This window comes from Eubalaena glacialis, chromosome 9 (assembly GCF_028564815.1).
Source record: "Eubalaena glacialis isolate mEubGla1 chromosome 9, mEubGla1.1.hap2.+ XY, whole genome shotgun sequence".
Classification (NCBI taxonomy): domain Eukaryota; kingdom Metazoa; phylum Chordata; class Mammalia; order Artiodactyla; family Balaenidae; genus Eubalaena; species Eubalaena glacialis.
In genome coordinates, this window is record NC_083724.1 from 84,170,990 (window position 1) to 84,191,038 (window position 20,049).

Here is a 20,049-nt window from a genome sequence, read left to right on the forward strand (position 1 = left end):
ACTTTCTTAGAATTTCCCATTATCACAGATTCTTATGGTCTAGTAATAAAATTGCATTAGGCAAAAATAGAATATATTTAACAACTTTTAGATCAACTTCCTCATTTTTATTGGCTTGATGAGGCTGGTTCCAGTTGTCTGAGCGTTGGGTATGAATCCTAGCTTTGCCACTTACTAGCTGTGTGACTCTGAATAAGGGCTTAATTTTTCTCATCTGAACATACAAGTTTCATTGTAATGATTAAATGCGTAAATATGAGTGTTAGTCATGAAACGGAGCCTATTTTTTCCTTCCAGTTTTGCTGAAATATAATTGACATAAGTTTGTGTAAGCATAGTGATTTGACTTACATACATCATGAAATGATTTCACAAGTTTAGTGAACATCCATCATCTCATATAGATACAAAATTAAAGAAATAGAAAAAACTTTTTTCCTTGTGATGAGAACTCTTAGGATTTACATTTTTAACAACTTTCGTATATTACATACAGCAGTGTTAATTATATTTATCATGTTGCACATTATATCCCTAATACTTATTTATCTTATATCTGGAAGTTTGTACCTTTTGACTGCCTTCACCCAGTTCCCTCTCCCCTAAACCCCTGCCACTGGTAACCACAAATCTGATCTTTTTTTCAATGAGTTTGTTTGTTTTTGAAGTATAATTGACCTACAACACTATGTTAGCTCCTGTTACACAACATAGTGATTCAATATTTCTATACATTTCAAAATGATCACCACAATAAGTCTAGTTACATCAGTTACCATAAAAATATATTACATAGTTATGACTGTATTCCCCACACTGTACTGTTTCATACCCGTGACTCATTTATTTTGCAACTGGAAATTTGGACCTCTTAATCTCCCTCACCTATTTCTTTCCTCTCCCCACTCCTCTCCCCTCTGGCAACCACCTATTTGTTCTCTGTATCTATATCTGTTTCTGTTTTGTTATGTTTGTTCATTTGTTTTTTTAGATTCCACATGTAAGTGAAATCATATAGTATTTGTCTTTGTAAACAGAGATTATTTTTATTCAAAACTTTTCAAATGAGGAAACTGAACCATGAGAGGGAAGCGCCTTGCCCAAGGTCACATAACTAGCAAAGCATAGCAAACCATCAGGACTGAGCCCCCAGTGGCCCAACCTCCTGGCCCGTCCTCTTAATTGCTGCTCTTTCTCTACTGCCTCCTGGCAGAGGGGCCTGTGGCCTGGGGAGATGGTAGTGAGACAAGAGGGGAGGGGGCAGGTCGCAACCTTTAAAAGAATGACATAGCCATAGGACATGACAAAAACTGGCTAGAACCGACTAGGTCCAAGGTGGTTGGAAGATTTGACTTCCAGTGGACCTTGAACCTCATTATACGCTCATTGTAATACATTAGCATGCTAAATGACACACCCACCAGCACCATGACAGTTCTGAGACCAACCATAAAAAGTCCAAAAGTGGACGGTGGCCCAATTCCTGGAAATCCCTGCCCCTTCCCTGAAATAGTTGGAATAATCCTCCCACTCATTAGCCTATGAAATTACCCAGTGCATAAAAACTAACCACCCCATATTTCAGGGCCTCTCTCCTTCTGAGATGGCCCACATTCTGTCTGTGGAGTGTGTCTCTCTCTAAATAAATCCACTTCTTACCTATCACTTTGTCTCTCACTGAATTCTTTCCGTGACGAGACATCAAGAACCTGAGCTTCATTAAGTCCTGAGACCAGGTGTGTGATCTCAATGAAAAGACCATGGGGTTCAAGTCCCAGTCTGGGTTCTGGCTGGGTTCAAGTCCTAGCCTGTGGGTTCAAGTCCCAGTCTGGGTTCTGGCTGGGTTCAAGTCCTAGCCTGTGGGTTCAAGTATCATCTGAGTTGCACGGTTTCAGCAGGACCTCAAACGGAAGTGGATGCATCTGCAAGACTAGATCCTGGATACTGAGGCCCTGAGAATCTAGTGTCCCAAGCCTAGCATGGAAGCTGCCTGTCTTTGAGAAGCTGGACCTGGAGATAGAAACAATGACCACAATGGACTGAAGGTGAGGACTGTTCATGTTGTGATTCTTGGGTGACTTAAAGAAAGGAAAGGAATCTAGGATCAGTTGAGATTGAATTTTCTAGTACAGGGTTCTCATTTAAATTGAATTAGAGAAAATAAGGAAATTGATGTTGTCTTTACACCTGAGTTTGTCATTATACTGTCATTCCAACTACACAGAGAGAAAGAGCCTGGAGGATAAACAGAATAGGTTTTTTCTTTTCTTTCTCTTCTTTTTTCTTTGGAGGAGGTTGGAGGTTGGATTTTGGCTCACTTTTTTTTTTTTTTTTAAACATAGTTTATTTTTAATAGTTTATATATATATATATATTTGTTTATTTATTTTTTGGCTGTGTTGGGTCTTAGTTGAGGCACGTGGGCTTTCTAGTAGAGGCGTGCAAGCTCAGTAGTTGTGGCTCCTGGGCTTAGTTGTCCTGTGGCATGTGGGATCTTAGTTCCCTGACCAGGGATTGAACCGGCATCCCCTGCATTGTAAGGCGGATTCTTTACCACTGGATCACCAGGGAAGTCCCTGGCTCACATGTTTTAACTTTATATACTTACTTATTTTTGTTTTAGTTTTAATGTGCTGTTATGGGCTGAATTGTGTCTTTTGCACCCCCCAAATTCATATTTTGAAGTCCTAACACTCAGTACCTCAAAATGTGACTGTATTTGGAGATAGGCCTTTAAAGAGGTAATTAAATTAATGAGGTCATAGAGATGGGCCCTAGTCCAGTATGACTGATGTCCTTTAAGAAGAGGAGATTAGGACACAGACACACAGAGGAAAGACCACGTGAAGACAAAGGGAGAAGATGTCCTCAGAAGAGGCCTCAGAAGAAACCAACTCTGCTGACACTTTGATCTTGAACTTCTAGCCTCTGGAATTGTGAGAAAATAAATTTCTGTTGTTTAAACCACCCAGTCTGTGGTACTTTGTTATGGCAGCCTGAGCTGACTAATTCATGGGTGTTGTCTTAAGTTGGGCTTCCTCAGATGCATATGGGTATTTATGTACCAATAGTTTATCTGGGAAGTGATCCCAGGAAGCTCCAAAAGAGCGAGGGAACGTGAGAGGGAAAGGAAGGAAACCAACCCAGAGCTGACGGGGACAACCGGGGCCCAGTCCTGCTGTGGGCCTCCGAAGACCATGCAGAACACACCTCAGATTGTCCCACTTGGGGGCTTGAGCAGGCTGGGTTATTCACTCTCCATCTCCCATATGTCTGGGGGGAGTGGTTGGCTTATGTCCTCCAGCTCAGTCTCACCCTGCGCAGTGGTGAGCTCACTCCTGCAACCAGGGAAAGCTGGAGGGCAGAGGGCTAGAGGAGCTCGCAGTAAGAAACTACAGGTGTGCGTGCAATAGTGAGTAAGTGGTTTATTTGCTTTTGCAATAAGAACAATGAAGCTTTAAAAAAATGGGAAACTGATTGTATTACTGGCAGCAGTTTTATTTACCTTTAACACTATAACAAAATGAATGCCAGATTCAGACTCTGGAATTTGGCCTAGAAAGAACAGTTGCCTTCGCCAGGCAGGGTGTGAGATGTCATACGGTACATATGCTTTCAGTGCCCCGTGGCATCCTGCATCAGGCCCACAGTGCCAGCCTCACTGTCATTCCCAAGTTCCCAGGAATTGTGCTTTGTTGGTGCTAAAGGCCTTTGAGGCTCCTTTCAATCAGTGACATATTGATTAAAATAAGAAGTGAGACTCCTTTCTCTCTTAAGCTGGATGAGCGTGAATAGCAAAATTTATTTTCCTTTTATCAAAACTAAAACAGAACTCTCAGTGTCCTGGGTCATCTAAAGACAAGTGCCTGCTTATCCTTTCCTATTGCTCAATGATATAGTAATTATTCAGTACCTCCTTCCCCTACCCTGCCCCTGCTGTGCCATGAGGACCAAAGTAGATAATTCAGATAAAGTTCTCAGCAAGGGGCCTGGCTGGTAACTGCAAACATCAAAGCCAATTGATAATATTGGTAATTTGTATATTTATTTCATGTAACCAGAAATCTCTGGTTAAATAAACTTTGTCCCCAGGTGCGTTTCACATGTGAGTGGGCCAGGATTGCGACTGTGGATCTTTTGTCCTCTGGCTTAAGTATCTCCAGGTTGAATTGGTGGGAAGTTTTTAGTTAAAATAAAATGTCCTAAGAGAGGTGGGGGCTGGCCTTGGAGGAATAGAAGGGAGGGGAGGGGAAGGGAGGGGAAGGGAGGGGAGGGGAGGGGAGGGGAGGGGAGGGGAGGGGAGGGGAGGAGAGGAGAGGAGAGGAGAGGAGAGGAGAGGAGAGGAGAGGAGAGGAGAGGAGAGGAGAGAGAGGAGAGGGGTTGGAATCAAGCCCTGGGAGAAACAGGAGCCAGATTCCAAGCCAAGGGCTGCGGGTGTTCCTGGGAGCTCCCTCCTTGCACCAGTCTCCCCAAGTCCCCCTCCCACACTCTCTGCTGGTCATTGCCAGTGACTTTGACAGACTGGTGGGACAAGTATAAATGACTAATGACATAAGAAAAGTTGCTTGGCCTCATTATAAGCCAAAAAATGGGAATTAAAACAACAGTTAGATCATTGACTATGGGTCTTAAATAGGGGAGGGATACGGTTAGAAAACTTTCTAAATGAATGGTCCTTGACTAGAGTCCTTATTTTAATGCAGCATGTAATTCTCTGGATAAATCTCAGAATGAGATTTCAGACTTCTAAAAAACACCCAAATTACAACATTATACCGACAGAAAGACGTGTTTTGGTAACAAAAAAGAACATAGTATACAGTACTGAAAAGCCCAGTGCCTGACATCAGGTACACCTTCCACAGATATTAGCTATGATTATGATTATTGCCATCTAATAAGCATCTTTCCAATCCAGTGCCTCACTCTGCACTGCTCATAATTCTGTTGCATGGGAGGGTAATGAGTGATGGAGACTCTATAGGGATTTGGTGGGGAGAAGGGATTGAAGTCAAGCTCACAATGCACACTCACATCAAGTGACTCCTGTTGCCCCTTGGACACGTCTGCTCCCCCAAATCCCTTTTCTCTGTCTCTGTCTCTCTCTCCCCTTCCTTTATGCAAGCCTAGCTTTGCTGTCTCCTGCCTTAGGAGACATGTAATGTGTCATGTAATGTGAAGGCCACAAAAATTGGCCTGAAATCCTTATAGTCTAGTAGAGGAGATATAAATTGATCTGATATAAATTATAATTTATAATGAATAAATTTTATTTGTTAATTAATTAATTAATTAGAATATAAGATGTTGATTACCGTGATATACCAGCGGTACAAACAACAGGAGTTCAAAGGAGGGGAGACATCCTAGGGGAGTAACCTTAAAGGATGAATTAGATTTTGACTGAGAACAGTGGGAATGGGTATTCGTGCTGGAAGAACAGCTTGAATAGAAGCACAAACATGGCAGAACCCAGGGTCTGATCTTCCCAGCTAAGGAAAGTAGTAGGTTAGTGAAAGGGGTGGGGGTGCTGATCCAAATCCCAGAGGGCCTTGAATAACAAGCTAGACAATATAGGCTTTATTCCCTAGGTCAATTTTTTTTTTTTTTAGGCCGCTCAGCACGGGTGGCGGTGGCTTATGGGACCTTAGTTCCCTGACTAGGGATTGAACCCATGCCCTTGACAGCAAAAGCATGGAGTCCTAACCACTGCACTGCCAGGGAATTCCCTCCCTAGGTCGAATTTTTGAGTAGCTTGTCCAAGCAATATTGGGGCTATTGGTCATCTAGTGGTTGTCATGAATGGATGGAACAGGGCGCACAGGATGCAGGAGGTCAGTGAAGAGCATCTTCCCATCAGTCTTCAGCTCTCAGATAGTCAGATCTCAGTGTGATTCTTGTCTCCTCAGAAATGTTTAATGTTTCTCCACTGCCCACAGAATAAAGAACCAACCACTTAAAATGGCATTCAGGGCCCCTATGTTAGTCAGTTCAGGCCCCATAACAAAATACCGTAGATTGGGTGGCTTAAACAACAGAAATTTATTTTCTCATAGTTCTGTAGGCCAGAAGTTCAAGATCAAGGTTCTAGGTGGTTCAGTTTCTGGTGAGGACTCTCTTTCTGGCTTGCAGACAGCCGCCTATGTCCTCACGTGGTTTCCTTGGTGCCTGCATGTGGGGAGGTAGTGGAGAGAGAGCAAGCTGTTTGATGTCTCTTCTTAAAGGACTCTCTAGTCTTATGGGATCAGCAACCCACACCTATAATCTCATTTAACCTTAAAGGGCCATCCCCAATATAGCCACATTGAGGGCTGGAGTTTCAACATACGAATTTTTGGGGGTTCACAAACATTCAATCCATAACAGCCTCCTATGAAACATAACTACCATCCAGTCCCTGCTATATTTTAGGTTCTGTGCAGAGTGCTCTACATATATTATTTCCTTTAATCCTCACAAGAACTGTACAAAGTAGGTATTTTATTGACTATATTTTACAAATGAGGAAACTGAGTCTCAGGGAGGATAAAAAATTTGTTCATGGCCACATGGCCTTTAGGAGTGGAGGCAGAATTTGAAGGAGAGCTGCCTGACTCCTATGCTTTTGCCTTTTGAATGGTCCCCCTGAGTGCTTGCATCTCAGCTGCTGCTCTGTCCTTCCCACCCCATCCTCTAGTCTCATTGTACAACTCAGCATTCTCTCCACAGGATGTATTTCCTGCAGCCTTGCATTTGCTTATGCTGTTTTCTTAGACTGAAATGTCTTTTTTTTTTCCTTTTTATTCATTGGTCAAGTTTCATCTCAAGGGGCAATGCTTCCATGAAACCTTCCTATATATTTATTTATTTTTTTTAATTGACTCACGTATGTGTGAAACCTTCCTATATATTCTATTGTTTTTTAATTAATTAATTATTATTATTATTATTATTATTTTGGCTGCGTTGGGTCTTCGTTGCTGCGCATGGGCTTTTTCTTGTTGTGGCGAGCGGGGGCTACTCTTTGTTGCTGTGCGTGGGCTTCTCATTGCAGTGGCTTCTCTTGTTGCAGAGCACGGGCTCTAGGCGTGCGGGCTTCAGTAGTTGTGGCACACGGGCTCAGTAGTTGTGGCTCGTGGGCTCTAGAGCTCAGGCTCAGTAGTTGTGGCACACGGGCTCAGTAGTTGTGGTGCACGGGCTTAGTTGCCCCCCGGCATGTGGGATCTTCCCTGACCAGGGCTCGAACCCATGTCCTCTGCATTGGCAGGTGGATTCTTAACCACTGCACCACCAGATAAGTCCTGTATTGTTTTTCATTTGCCTCACATTCTAGTTACCTGTCTAAATGTCTGTGTTTTCCCACCCCACCACCAGATTTTAAGTATATTTTGAGGTATTACACATCTGTATTTTCCACTGCGCCCAGCACATGGTAGGTGCTTTAATAAACATTTATGGAGTGAAGGTCCAGGTGAGAAGGACTGAGGTGTGAACCAGAGGAGTGACAATGGAAGTGCAAAGGAGAGGATGAATTGATAAGATTTGGTGATTTTCTTCAATGTGGGGACTGAGGGAGGGGTAAGAGGCAAGGATCACTTGAAAGCTTTTCTTGGGAAGAATGTCATTGTTATTACAGAAGCCAGGAGATGTTGCTACTTGTGGGGCAGCATTAATAGGGGCAGTAGTAGCGATGATAGCAGCTACCACTAGCTGAATATTTGAATCAGCCACCATGCCAAGCACTTATCATATATTGCTCATTTATTTCTTACAATAATCTTGTCAGGTGAGCATTATTAGTCTCAATTTATAAATGATGAAATGGAGGCTCAGAGAGACTAAGCAAATTGCTCAAGGTAATGCAACTAGCAAGCAGCAGAACTGAGATTCAAATTCAAGTCTGACTCCAAAGCTTGTGTCCTGAAGCACTATGCCCCTGAAAACTACCTAGTGATGATGACTGAGCAAAGTTCATTGCCATGTTGGTTTTGTATGACACAGACAGTTCCCTGCACACAGATAGAAAGTTCCCTGTCCAGCCCCTGTAGCACTGCAAAGTTATGGGAATGAACATGAGATGTTCTGAGTGAGGCCCCAGGTGTCTCCTCTCCTTCCCTCCCTCTCCTCTCAGGTGTGTAGGCTGCTTAGTACAAGTTCTCAGAGCTTCTAGCCTTGTTGCATTCATAGACTTGACCAAAGAGGATCCCAGAAAAGCTAAGAGATGTCATCTCTTCTACTTATTTGGCGTAGGCAGGGAAGAAAAGGTCCCAACATATCTTGTTAGAGTCACCTGTAAACAAATACCTTCATTAATAGCAGCATCAACAACTTCTCCTGTGAGTGTGGGGTAGATGCTTGCATGGAAGGAGATATCCAAGCCTCAGGGTTGCTTATCCCTAATAACACAAGAGCTTGGATAATGGAAATAAAGGCTTCAAATTTGTCAATGGCAATACTTGTGTTAGCTCTGCATAAGCTGATAGGAAGAGCAAAACTGAAGCATATTTTGCAGAATTCTGTAGGCAATGACCTCACTGGGCTCAACGTAATTGCATTTTAAAATTTTATACCTGAAAGGGCATTAATTAGGCATTATGAGTAGAAGTAGCAATTTAAGTGGTTTGACAGAAGTGTGAGGAAGAACTAGAGAAGATTTCAGCAGGTAATGATGGAAGAGTCAGGGGATCGGTCTTTTCTGAAAACAAAATGGATTGGACCTGTTTATAATGGCAATGTAAGGGAAGAGGGAGGATTGTGACGTTCTTCCTGTGGTATGAAAAGAGAAATGTGTAACAGGTTTTCACCATGTCTACCTAGGTCAGCATCTAAGGGGTTTACGTAAGTGCTTAGAAGGATGTTGTGGCAGACGAAGACAGTAGAACAATAGAATATGGGAGGAGTACTTCTTCTTGGCAGATTTTTAAAGAATAAAGTAAATGGAAAGCCTTGTTTCCTAGATCACATAGTTAGTGTTCTTGTAGCTCTGTGTTTTTATAAGAAGGTGTGGACGTTCTTAGTTTAACTTGTATTTGTCCTACGTTCAGAAGAAGACAGCTTTAACTGTATTCTCCTGCATTGGAGAGTAATTTAACATTTTTCCTCCTTCAAAGTGAAATATGAGCTTTCAAAAAAAAAAAAAAATCCTACCCTGTAGTTGTTGCAGCATTTTGATGTGCTTTTTTATTTTAATAATTTTTAATGTAGTATATTAACTTTGAATATAAATATTCCCACACACATGCCCACTGGTGGTAATATTCTATGTTTACCTTCTCATTTGTACATTTTTTTGGGGGGGGGTAATGCATTCTGATAACTCATTAGGATACATGGCTGGAATATTCTCATTTTAAAGTAGAATAGTTGTTAAGCAGCATTAAAATGTAATTAGAACTCTTCACTGCATTTCATTATGAGGTTATTCTGTAATTACTCAGCAAGTCCTGGTGTTTACTAATGCAGAAGTGACAGCACATAATACTGCTAAATTATGGCCACAGCACTGGAGAAGACAATTGGAAAATGGGGAACAGGTAAAGGCATTATTTAAAGAGCCTCAGGGGAAAACACAACCTCAGAACACAATCCTTATTTTCTTTTTAACTACCTTCCCCATGTCCATCTAGGGCAACATATAGCTGTAGATCTCCTCTATCATAGCTTAAGTACCCTACATGTAATGTCTCCAGTTGGAATTTTCACATTTTGTGTGAAATCGTTTTCTTGCAAGAGTAGGTATGAAGTGGGACTTGGTAGATATAGTTCTAAATGGCTCAGATACATTATACGTGGGGAGAAAAAAAACCTCCAAATAAACTGTCAAAAACTGAAGTTTCTAAGAAGATTTATGCTTTTTAAACTATCATATTTTATTTTTCTTTAATTGTGGTACAGATAATTACATTATGACCAGAGAACATAATGCTGTTAGAAATGTACCCTGATCCTCCACAACATGGCAGGGGTGTGTGCGTGGCAATTTTCATATATGAGCACATTAAAATTTGTTTTTCTTTAAAAAAATTTCCTTTTTGCGATCTCATAATTTTGCTGTTAATTTGATTCCCTGCTTCCTCTTCTCATGCCCAAGACTGCCTCTGTACACTCAAAGCAAATTGAGGCAACTATTTTGATAATTTGGCTGAAAATTAGTTTTAACAAAGACATTCAGATAATAGGTGTGATTTGTGTCTGTGTGTGTGTTTGTGTGTCGGTGCTGGAGTTGGTCTGGTGCGGGGTATTGAGGTGAGGGGATGAGATAACATCTATGGAATAGATTATCTTGATAAATCACGGTCTCTCCTCTTCATTTGCTTGTTCACACTAGAGTAGGAGAGCAGACATTCTTGCCTTGTTCCTGATCTTGGGATGGGGGCTGTGGGACTACTCAGTCTTTCATCCTTAAATATGATGTTAGTTATAGGTACCTGTATTATTTTGTAGGTATCTTGTGTTAGTTTGCTAGGGCTGCCATAACAGAGTACCACCCACTGGGTGGCTTAAACAACAGAAATTCATTTCTCACAGTTCTGGAAGCTGGAAGCCTAAGATCAAGGTGTCAGTAGATTTGGTTTCTTCTGTGGCCTCTCTCCTTGGCTTGAACATGACTGCCTTCTCTTTGTGCCCTCACATGGTCTTTTCTCTGGGTGCACATCCCTGGTGTCTCTTTGTGTGTCCAAATTTCCTTTTATAAAGACACCATCCAGATTGGATTACGGCCTACCCTAATCTTCACTTTAACATAATCACCTCTTTAAAGGCCCTATCTCCACAACGCAGAGTACTAACCACTATAAGATCATAGCCTGCCACCTTTGAGGCGGCAAGCCTATCTCCAAATGCAGTCACGTTCTGAGGTACTGGGGGTTAGGGCTTCAAATTATGAATTTTGCAAGGGACACAATTCAGCCTATAACAGTACCTTTTATTAGGTTGATGAAGTTCCATTCTATTTCAGTTGCTGAGAGTTTTTGTCATGAATGAATACTGAATTTTTTCAAATGATTTTTTTGACATAAATTGATAGGATCATGTGGTTTTTCTTCTTTAGCTGTTATAATCATGGATTACAGTTAATTTTTGCATATTGAACAGGTTAAGGTGCATGTTTTTTATATATATATGCTGCTGGATTCCATTTGCTAATATTTTGTTTTGTATTTTTGCAAAAATTTTCATAAAGTATATTGTTTTCTTTTTTTTCACTTTAACCTACCTATGTCATTATATTTGAGGTGAATTTCTTGTAGACAGCATATAATCTCATGTTTTTATTCTTTCTAAATCCATCGTCCATCTGGCAATCTGTCTTTTAATCAATGTATTTAGAACATTTAATGTAATTATTGATATATTTGGATTTGGACATACCATATTATTATTTGTGTTCTGTTTTTCCCCTCTGATTTTTATTCCTCTTTTTCCCTTTCCTTCCTTTTTTTGGGTTATTTGAACATAGTTTAGTATTCTATTCAATGATGCCTTTATGAGCAGTGTTAGGACTCTTGGGATACTAATAGATTGAAGGCAAAATTGGGAAGTCAGTCAAATATGTCATGGAGATCCCAGCCTCTCCTTTCCACAGCCTTTGCCAACTTCAGTGGCCCTAGAACACTCACTTTTTTATGCAGAAGGATTCCTGCATCCTTTTATACCTGGGGTGGATAAAGTGGGTCCAATCATATGTATCAACTATTATTAGAGTGCAATGCTGAGAGGATTGTTATGCTCAGAGGGAAATTGTGCTGGGTTCTATTAGTGATGTCTGTCATGGTCTGGGAAAAGGGCAGTGGCAGCAAATATTCTGTTGTATTATTTGCCAACCTTTCTCCTCTTCTCACATAAAAATCTTATCTGCAAAAATATCTGCTATTGTCAGGTTGTTTTTTTTTTTTTCGGTATAAATTTAAGGTAATTTGTTTCCCTTACCTCACATCTGCTCTACCATCATTCTACTCTATAATTGTGGACTAAAGACCTGATCATCTATTAAAGGCATTTCTTGGGTCAGTGAACAGTTGTAGGAAAGTTGTGGGGAGAGGAAAGTAGTGGGTGCTGGTGGGCAGACTTTCCTTGAATCCTGCCATGACTCCTTGTACATCCAGTAAGGCTAATCATGTCCCTGTGTGTAATAACATGGGAGCCTTTCTTGACTGGAAGAGGAGATTGACAGACTCAAATGGCAGGCCAGGCAAATGATATGGTGCCAGCCACTACATAGAATTTCTTAACAGGGTTGGTGGCTGCTATTACTGCATTGAAAAAGACCCACAGCTTTCAAGAGCAGCCCAGGGAGTCTTGACCTCCATACAGAATGGGAAAAGCATCTGACTGGGAAGAGACTGAGCTAGACATATGTGAACCAGCTTAGAAGAGTGATTAGAAGTATGGGCTTTGGAATAACACACACTTGACTTTGAATTGTGGATTTACGACTTATTAGTTGTGAGACTGAGGGTAAGTTGCTACTTCTCTGATACTTGGTTTCCTCGTCTGTTAAAATAGGATAATAACATTTACCCACTTCTCTCTCTGGGAGATGCTGGAGACCAACTGACATAATGTGAAATAAAAAATGCCTGGCACAGGCAGTAGATACTCAGTGAATGTGAGCTTTTTATTATTCTTAGGTTGTGTTATGGGTATCAATAGTCACTGCTCACCTTGGTTCTTCTGACAGGGTGCAAGCAAGGGCAAAATCATGGGTATGACCTTTCTTGGATGGGCAAAGGAGTCATCACGTTTTTCATGCTGAGACTATATCAATTCCTTAAGTCTAATGTTACCAGAACTAACAATGATTTACTTTTTTAAAAAGTGCCATGAAATTCAGAACGACTCTTAATTGTGAGTCTCTTTCTTTAAAACAAAAATTTCACCTAAGCAAATGCTAATATTTCAAGAAAATTCTTCGAGGGATTTTAATCAACACATATAAATGCTGTAGTTCAATTTGCATTTAAATAGGCATTCTTAATATTTCCTTTTAAATGGGCTTTATTTCTCTCTTGTGAAACTAAAAATTGATTTCTTCTTTTTAGCAAAATGGGTGCCTACTAGGGTTCATGGTTAAGAGATGTGGTACAGCTGTTCTTTTATTTCTCCCACTCAGTGCGGAAATAGCCTTACCAGAGCAAGCAGAAGTGAACAATAGAAATAATATATTTTTTTAAAAATGTGCTTCTGCAAGAGATTGATTGGTGGTTTAACAAAGATTGACATCAGCATGACATTCTCTCCATGAATCCACAAGGCTGCACAAAAAAGTCTCCCCTATTTACAAGTAGAGTCAACCTTCCATCTCTGATTTTTCCTTGATGCCACAGTGACTCTCTTAAAATACATTGCAGAGATGGGCTTTCTTTGCCTTTCTATACTGGGATGGGAGAGTTCCCTGAGAAAGCCTCTGGTAGTGGAATTTCAGGAAGTAGAGTTCTCATCTGCAATTTATTACCAAAGTAACTCTTGAACAAGTGTTTGGCACATGTTCCCAGTCTCCTGAGAAGGGGAACCACAGTGCAGAGCTTGGAATTTATTGAGGTTCTTTATTCAAGTCTGACTTTAGGTCTGCTAATGATCTGTGACAGGAAATACTAGGGGCTCACCCAAATCCACCTTCTCCTCTTCATTCTGGGCACACAGCTAGACTGTGTTTCCCTGCCTCCCTTTTAGTTAGGCGTGGTCATGTGCCTGAGTTTTATCTGAAGCTGGTATGTCCTCCTTCCAGGCTTGGTCCATCTAAACCTCCCACAAGTTCCTTTCTCTTTTCTCCTTCTGGCTTGTTAGAATGAGTTGACTCCCAGGGCAAACTTAGAAGCCACCTGTTGAACGCGGCAGCACCTCCATCAGCTTGGGCTCCCTGAATGACTATTTGGCCAACCTGCTCACTTGCTCAGTCCTGTTTCATGAGCAAGAAATAGACTTCTATTGAGTTTGAGCCATTATACATTTGGGGGCTTATTTGCTATAGCAGTTAACTTATCCTAACTATAACTTACTCTTTTTCTACACTTTCAGTCACAATATATATTTTAACAGGGCTGTGAGTGCTGCTGACACAGGGCCAGTACTCCTTTAAACAACTGGTATAACTCTTAATCCTCATGCATCCTTTTCTCTGGGAATCTGAGGTCTAGGTTATTGTCCAGTGATGCTAAAGCAGTTCTTTCTCAGAATATATGGCATTTCCATCCCACCAAATCACTTCGAGGAAACTTCTCTTCTTGAAAACAGTCACATTCAGTTGTTCAACCACTCATTCATTTCACCATTTGATGAGTAAATTATCCATTCACTTGATTATCTATTCAAAAAAATATTCAAGGCTTGGAAGGCAGTTTACAAGATTAATAAGATACAACAAAGCAGCCTATGAAAACCAAACTGGGAGTGAAAAAAGAAAGAAAAACAAGGGTAGAATCAACAAAATGGAGCCAGAAATATTAGCTAACATACATAAGGGCTTGTCTCGTTAGCCCCTGCCCTCTTTGACATCTTACTCCTGAAGCTGCTTCTGGCTGCTTCCTCTCACCTCCTTCTTCGTAAATCCTAATTTCTTGGGAGACCATTTCTTTAAACATATTCTGATGGCCCCAAGTTTCCATCTCCTCCTATGGGATCCTTGGTGGCAGGATTTCAGTCAGGCCGTTGGACAGTACGGTGTGGGAAGCCTTAACTTGGGAAGTCACTTTTCTTATGACTCATGGGGCTGAGTATTTTTTCATAAACTATAGTTATTTTCCATTTATACATTTTTTAAAGATTTTTTTGATGTGGACAGTTTTTTAAGTCTTTATTGAATTTGTTACAATATTGCTTCTGTTTTATGTTTTGGTTTTTTTGGCCATGGGGCATGTGGGGTCTTAGCTCCCCGACCAGAGATTGAACCTGCACCCCCTGCATTGGAAGGCGAAGTCTTAACCACTGGACTGCCAGGGGAGTCCCTCCATTTACACTTCTCATCTTGTGAGTTTTTATTCTAATCTATTACTGATTTTTCTATTGAGCTTCTTTCTTTATTGATGTATAGGTGTTCTTTGCATATGAACAATATTAATCGCATTTAACATGTTACAAATATTTTTCCCAGTCTGCCTTTTGTCTTTTGAAAAATATGTATGCAAGTTACATAATTTTTTTGAATTGTTCATTTTTCTTTAAACCTTTATTTTTTGAGCAGTTTAGGTTGACAGCAAAATTGAGGGGCATATACAGAGATTTTCTATAAACTCCCTGTTCCCACATATGCATAGCCTTCCCCATTACCAAAGTGGTACATTTGTTACAACTGATAAACTTACACTGACACATCATTATCACCCAACATCCATAGTTTACATTAGGGTTCATTGGTGTTGTACACTCTATGGGTTCAGACAATTGTATCCACCATTATAATATCATACAGAGTAGTTTCACTGCTCTAAAATCCTCTGTGCTCTGCCTATTCATCCCTCCCTTCCTCCAACCCTTGGCAACCACTGATCTTTCCACTATCTCCATAGTTTTGCCTTTTTCAGAATGTCATATAGTTGGAATCATGCAGTATGTAGCCTTTTCATATTGGCTTCTTTCACTTAGTAATATGTATTTAATTTTCCTCCACTTCTTTTCTTGGCTCAATAGCTTATTTCTTTTAGTGCTGAATAATATTCCATTGTCTGGATGTAACACAGTTTATCCAATCACTTACTGAAGGACATCTTGGTTGCTTCCAAGTTTCGGCAATTATGAATAAAGCTGCTACACATGTCTATGTGCAGGTTTTTGTGCAGGTAAATACCAAGGAGTGTGATTGTGGATCATATGGTAAAAGTATTTTTAGTTTTGTAAAAAAAACCACCTAACTGTCTTCCGAAGTGGCTTACCATTTTGCGTTCCCACCAGCAATTTGTGACAGTTCCTATTCCTCCACAAACTCACCAGCATTTAGTGTTCTCAGTGTTCCAGAGTTTGGCCATTCTAACAGGTACATAGTAGTATCTCCTTGTTGTTTACTTTGCATTCCCTAATTACATATGATGTGGAACAGCTTTTCATATGTTTATTTTTCATCTGTATATCTTCTTTGATGAGGTGTCTGTTTAAGTTCTTTAGCCCATTTTTTAGTTGAGCTGTTTTCTTATTGTGGAGTTTTAAGTGTTCTTTGTGTATTTTGGATAGTAGTCCTTTATTGGATGTGTCTTTCGCAAATATTTTCTCTCAGCCTTTAGCTGGTCTTCTCATTCTCTTGACATTGTCTTTTGCAGAAGTTTTTAATTTGAATGAAGTCCCTCATCAATGATTTCTTTTGTGGATCATGCTAATGGTGCTATATCCAAAAAGGCATCAACCATACCCACGGTCATTTAGGTTTTCTCCTATATTATCATCTAAGAATTTTAGAGTTTTGCATTTAAAATTTAGGTCTATGATCCATTTTGAGTTAATTTTTGTGAAGGGTGTAAAGTCTAGATTCAATTTTTTTTTTTTTTATGTGGTTCTAGTTCTGGGCTCCCTATTCTGTTCCATTGATCTATTTATATATTCTTTTGCCAATTCCACACTGTCCTGATTACTGTAGTTTTACAGTAAGTCTTAAAGTTGAGTAACATCAGTCCTCCAATTTTGCTCTTCTTCAATATTGTGTTGGCTATTCTGGGTCTTTTGCCTCTCCATGTAAACTTTAGAATCAGTTTGTTGATATCCATAAACTAACTTGCTGGGATTTTGATTAGGATTGCATTGAGTCTATAAATCAGGTTGTGAAGAACTGACATCTTGACAATATTGTCTTCCAATCCATGAATGTGGAATCTCTCTCTCTATTTAGTTCTTTGATTTTGTTCATGAGAATTCTGTATTTTTTCTCATATAGATCTTATACATATTTTGTTAGATTTATACCTAAGAATATCATTTTGGGGGTGCTAATATTAATGGTATTGTGTTTTTAATTTCAAGTTATACTTGCTCATTGTTGGTATATAGGAAAATGATTGGCTTTTATCTATTAATTTTGTATCCTGCAACCTTGCTCTAATTACTCATCAGTTCCAGGAGTTTTTGGTTGATTCCTTCAGATTTCCTACATAGGTGATCATGTCATCTGTAAACAAAGACAGTTTTATATCTTTCTTTCCAATCTGTATACCTTTTACTTCCTTTTCTTGTCTTACTGCATTAACAAGGACTTCCAGTACCATGTTGAAAAGGAGTGGTGAGAGGGGATATTTTTGTCTTGTCTTGATCTTAGTGGGAAAGCTTTGAGTTTCTCACCATTAAGCGTGATACTGTTACCAGTGAAATGGCGATTCTTTGGTTCTTGTCCTCTCGAGGGAAAGAATTCAGTAGAGACTTGTAGAGCAGTTTTAAGCAGCAAGAGTTTTATTGAGCAAAGCGAAAGCATGCTCGAGAAAGGATGAGAATGGACTGTCTGGAAACCAGAAGAAGCCCTGCAGTGAGGGTAGGTTGGGTTTTTTAGAGTGGTGGCAGTCCCTCCCCACGTCCTACGTCATTTGACTGACAAGTTGGTTGACAGTTTTGGGTTTCATCAATATAACCTTTCCGTTAGTGCGCAGGTGCTTACCCATAAGCACCCAAGCAAAACCACAGGGGCGGGTGGGGGGGGGGGTTACCGTAAATATGGCATAATGGGCCCTGGGTTACCTTGAGTCACCTTTTAGGTCTTAATGCACCTGTGCCAACCTGTGTTGGTGGTTTTATCTTGCTTAGTCCTGATAAGGCTGGAAATTAAGTGGTGGTCCTTGACTAGAAAAGGGAAGATCTCTGGGCATGTTCTGATTATCAGTGTCCAGGTAGGGGAGGGAAAGATGAGAGCCCTTCCAGAATGGGACAGGACCCGCTCATGTGTGACTAGCTACCTAACAATATTAGGTGTAGTTTTTTTTTTTAACAGATAATCTTTATCCACTTGAGGAAGTTTCCATCTATTCCTAGCTTCCTGAGAGTTTTTGTCATGAATGGGTTTAGATTTTATCAAATGATTTTCTACATCTATTGATTTAATCATGTGGTTTTTCTTTCTTTTTTTTTTTTTAATAAATTTATTTATTTATTTATTATTTTTGGCTGCGTTGGGTCTTCGTTGCTGCGCGTGGGCTTTCTCTAGTTGCAGTGAGTGGGGGCTACTCTTCGTTGCGGTGCGCGGGCTTCTCATTGTGGTGGCTTCTCTTGTTGCAGAGCACAGGCTCTAGGCACACCGGCTTCAGTAGTTGTGGCTCGCGGGCTCTAGAGCACAGGCTCAGTAGTTGTGGCGCACGGGCTTAGTTGCTCTGCGGCATGTGGGATCTTCCCGGACCAGGGCTTGAACCCGTGTCCCTTGCATTAGCAGGCGGATTCTTAACCACTGCGCCAGCAGGGAAGCCCGGTTTTTCTTTTCTTTTCTTTTCTTTTCTTTTTTTAGTCTGTTGATGTGATGGATTACATTAACTGATTTTCAAGTGTTGCATCAGACTTGCATACCTGGGATAAGTCCTACTTGGTTGTTGTGATATTATGATTTATAAGAAATATATATTTGGTCTTAGTCCCTATTCTGCCACAGAAATCCTAAAACCTTCAGAATTTCCTAGGTGATGAGAGTGATAAGCGTGACTTTTGTTATGTTAATGAGATCACTTTTGGAAAGCACCTAAGGATGGGTGGGGGTTTGTTGCCGAGGAAAGCAACCAAGTGATCAGAGGGTTGGAATTTTCAGTCCCACCCTTCAGACCTCTGGGGAGGAGAGAGGGGCTGGAGATTGAGTTCAATCACCAATGACCAATGATTTGATCAACCATGTTTGTATAACGAAGCCTCCATAAAACCCAAAAGGAGGGGGTTTGGAGAGCTTCTGAATTGGTAAACATGTGGAGAATTAGGAAGAGTGGTGTGCTCAGAGAGCATGGAAGTTCTTTGCCCCTTCCCCATACCTTGCCCTATGTATCTCTTCCATCTGGCTGTTCCTGAGTTATATCCTTTGTAATAAACTGGTAATCTAGTTAGTAAACTGGTTTCCTGAGGTCTGTGAGCTGCTTTAGCAAATTAATCAAATCCAAGAAAGGGGTCATGGGAAACTTATTTATAGTCTGTCTGTTGGAAGCACAGGTAACAATCTGGACTCACAATTGTCATCTGAAGTGGGGGCAGTATTGTGGGACTGAACTCTTAACTTGTGGAATCTGATGCTATCCCTGGGTAGATAGTGTCAGAATTGAGTTGTCTTAGAATTGAGTTGAACTGTAGGATTCCCTGCTGGTATCAGAGAATAGCTTGGTGTAGGGGTAAAACCTGCACATCAGAATTGGTATTGTGGTACAGAATTATTTTTATATTTTTTTGGATTTGATTTGCTAATATTTTGTTGGAGATTTTTGCATTTATTTTCATGAGGGATATTGGTTTGTGGTTTTCTTTTCTTGTAATGTCTTTGACTGGTTTTGGTTTTAGGGTAATGTTGGCCTCATAGAATGAGTTAGGAAGCATTCCTTCTGCTTTTATCATCTGAAAGAGATTATAGAGAGTTGGTATAATTTCTTCCTTAAATGTTTGGTAGAATTCATCAGTGAATCCATCTGGTCCTGGTGTTTTCTTTTTTGGAAGGTTATTTATTATGGATTCAACTTCTTTAATAGATACAGGCCTACCAGATCATCTATTTCTTCTTGTGTGAGCTTTAGCAAATTGTGTCTTTCAAGGAATTGATCCATTTCAGCTAAGTTATCAAAGTTGTGGGCATAGAGTTGTTCATATTATTCCTTTAATATTTTTTTCCATGGCGTCTGTAGTAATGTCCCCTCTTTCATTTCAAATATTGGTAATTTGTATCCCCCCCCCCTTTTTTTTTTCTTAGTTAACCTGGCAAGAGGCTTATCAATTTTACTGATCTTTTCAATTTTACTACCTTTTGGTTTTGTTGATTTTCTCTGTTGATATCCTGTTTTCAATTTCATTGATTTTTTACTCTAATTTTTATTATTTTTTTTCTTGTGCTTACTCTGGATTTAATTTACTCTTCTTTTTGTAGTTTTCACAGTTGGAAACTTAGATTGCTGATTTTAGATGTTTCTTTTTTTCTAATATGTGTATTCA

General features: G+C 40.1%; 1 protein-coding gene across 3 annotated transcripts in view; it reads left to right on the top strand.

Moving 5' to 3' along the window:
- Window positions 1-20,049, top strand: part of RMI1 (RecQ mediated genome instability 1) — a 389,280-nt gene that overhangs the window by 67,783 nt on the left and 301,448 nt on the right. The window contains exon 1 of one of the 3 annotated variants that reach the window (XM_061200543.1): window positions 1,960-2,045. The exons of the other annotated variants lie outside the window; for them this stretch is intronic. The gene's annotated coding sequence lies outside the window, so the exon portion shown is untranslated. Of the gene's footprint in view, window positions 1-1,959; window positions 2,046-20,049 lie in introns of those variants that run through there. 3 annotated transcript variants of the gene reach the window in all.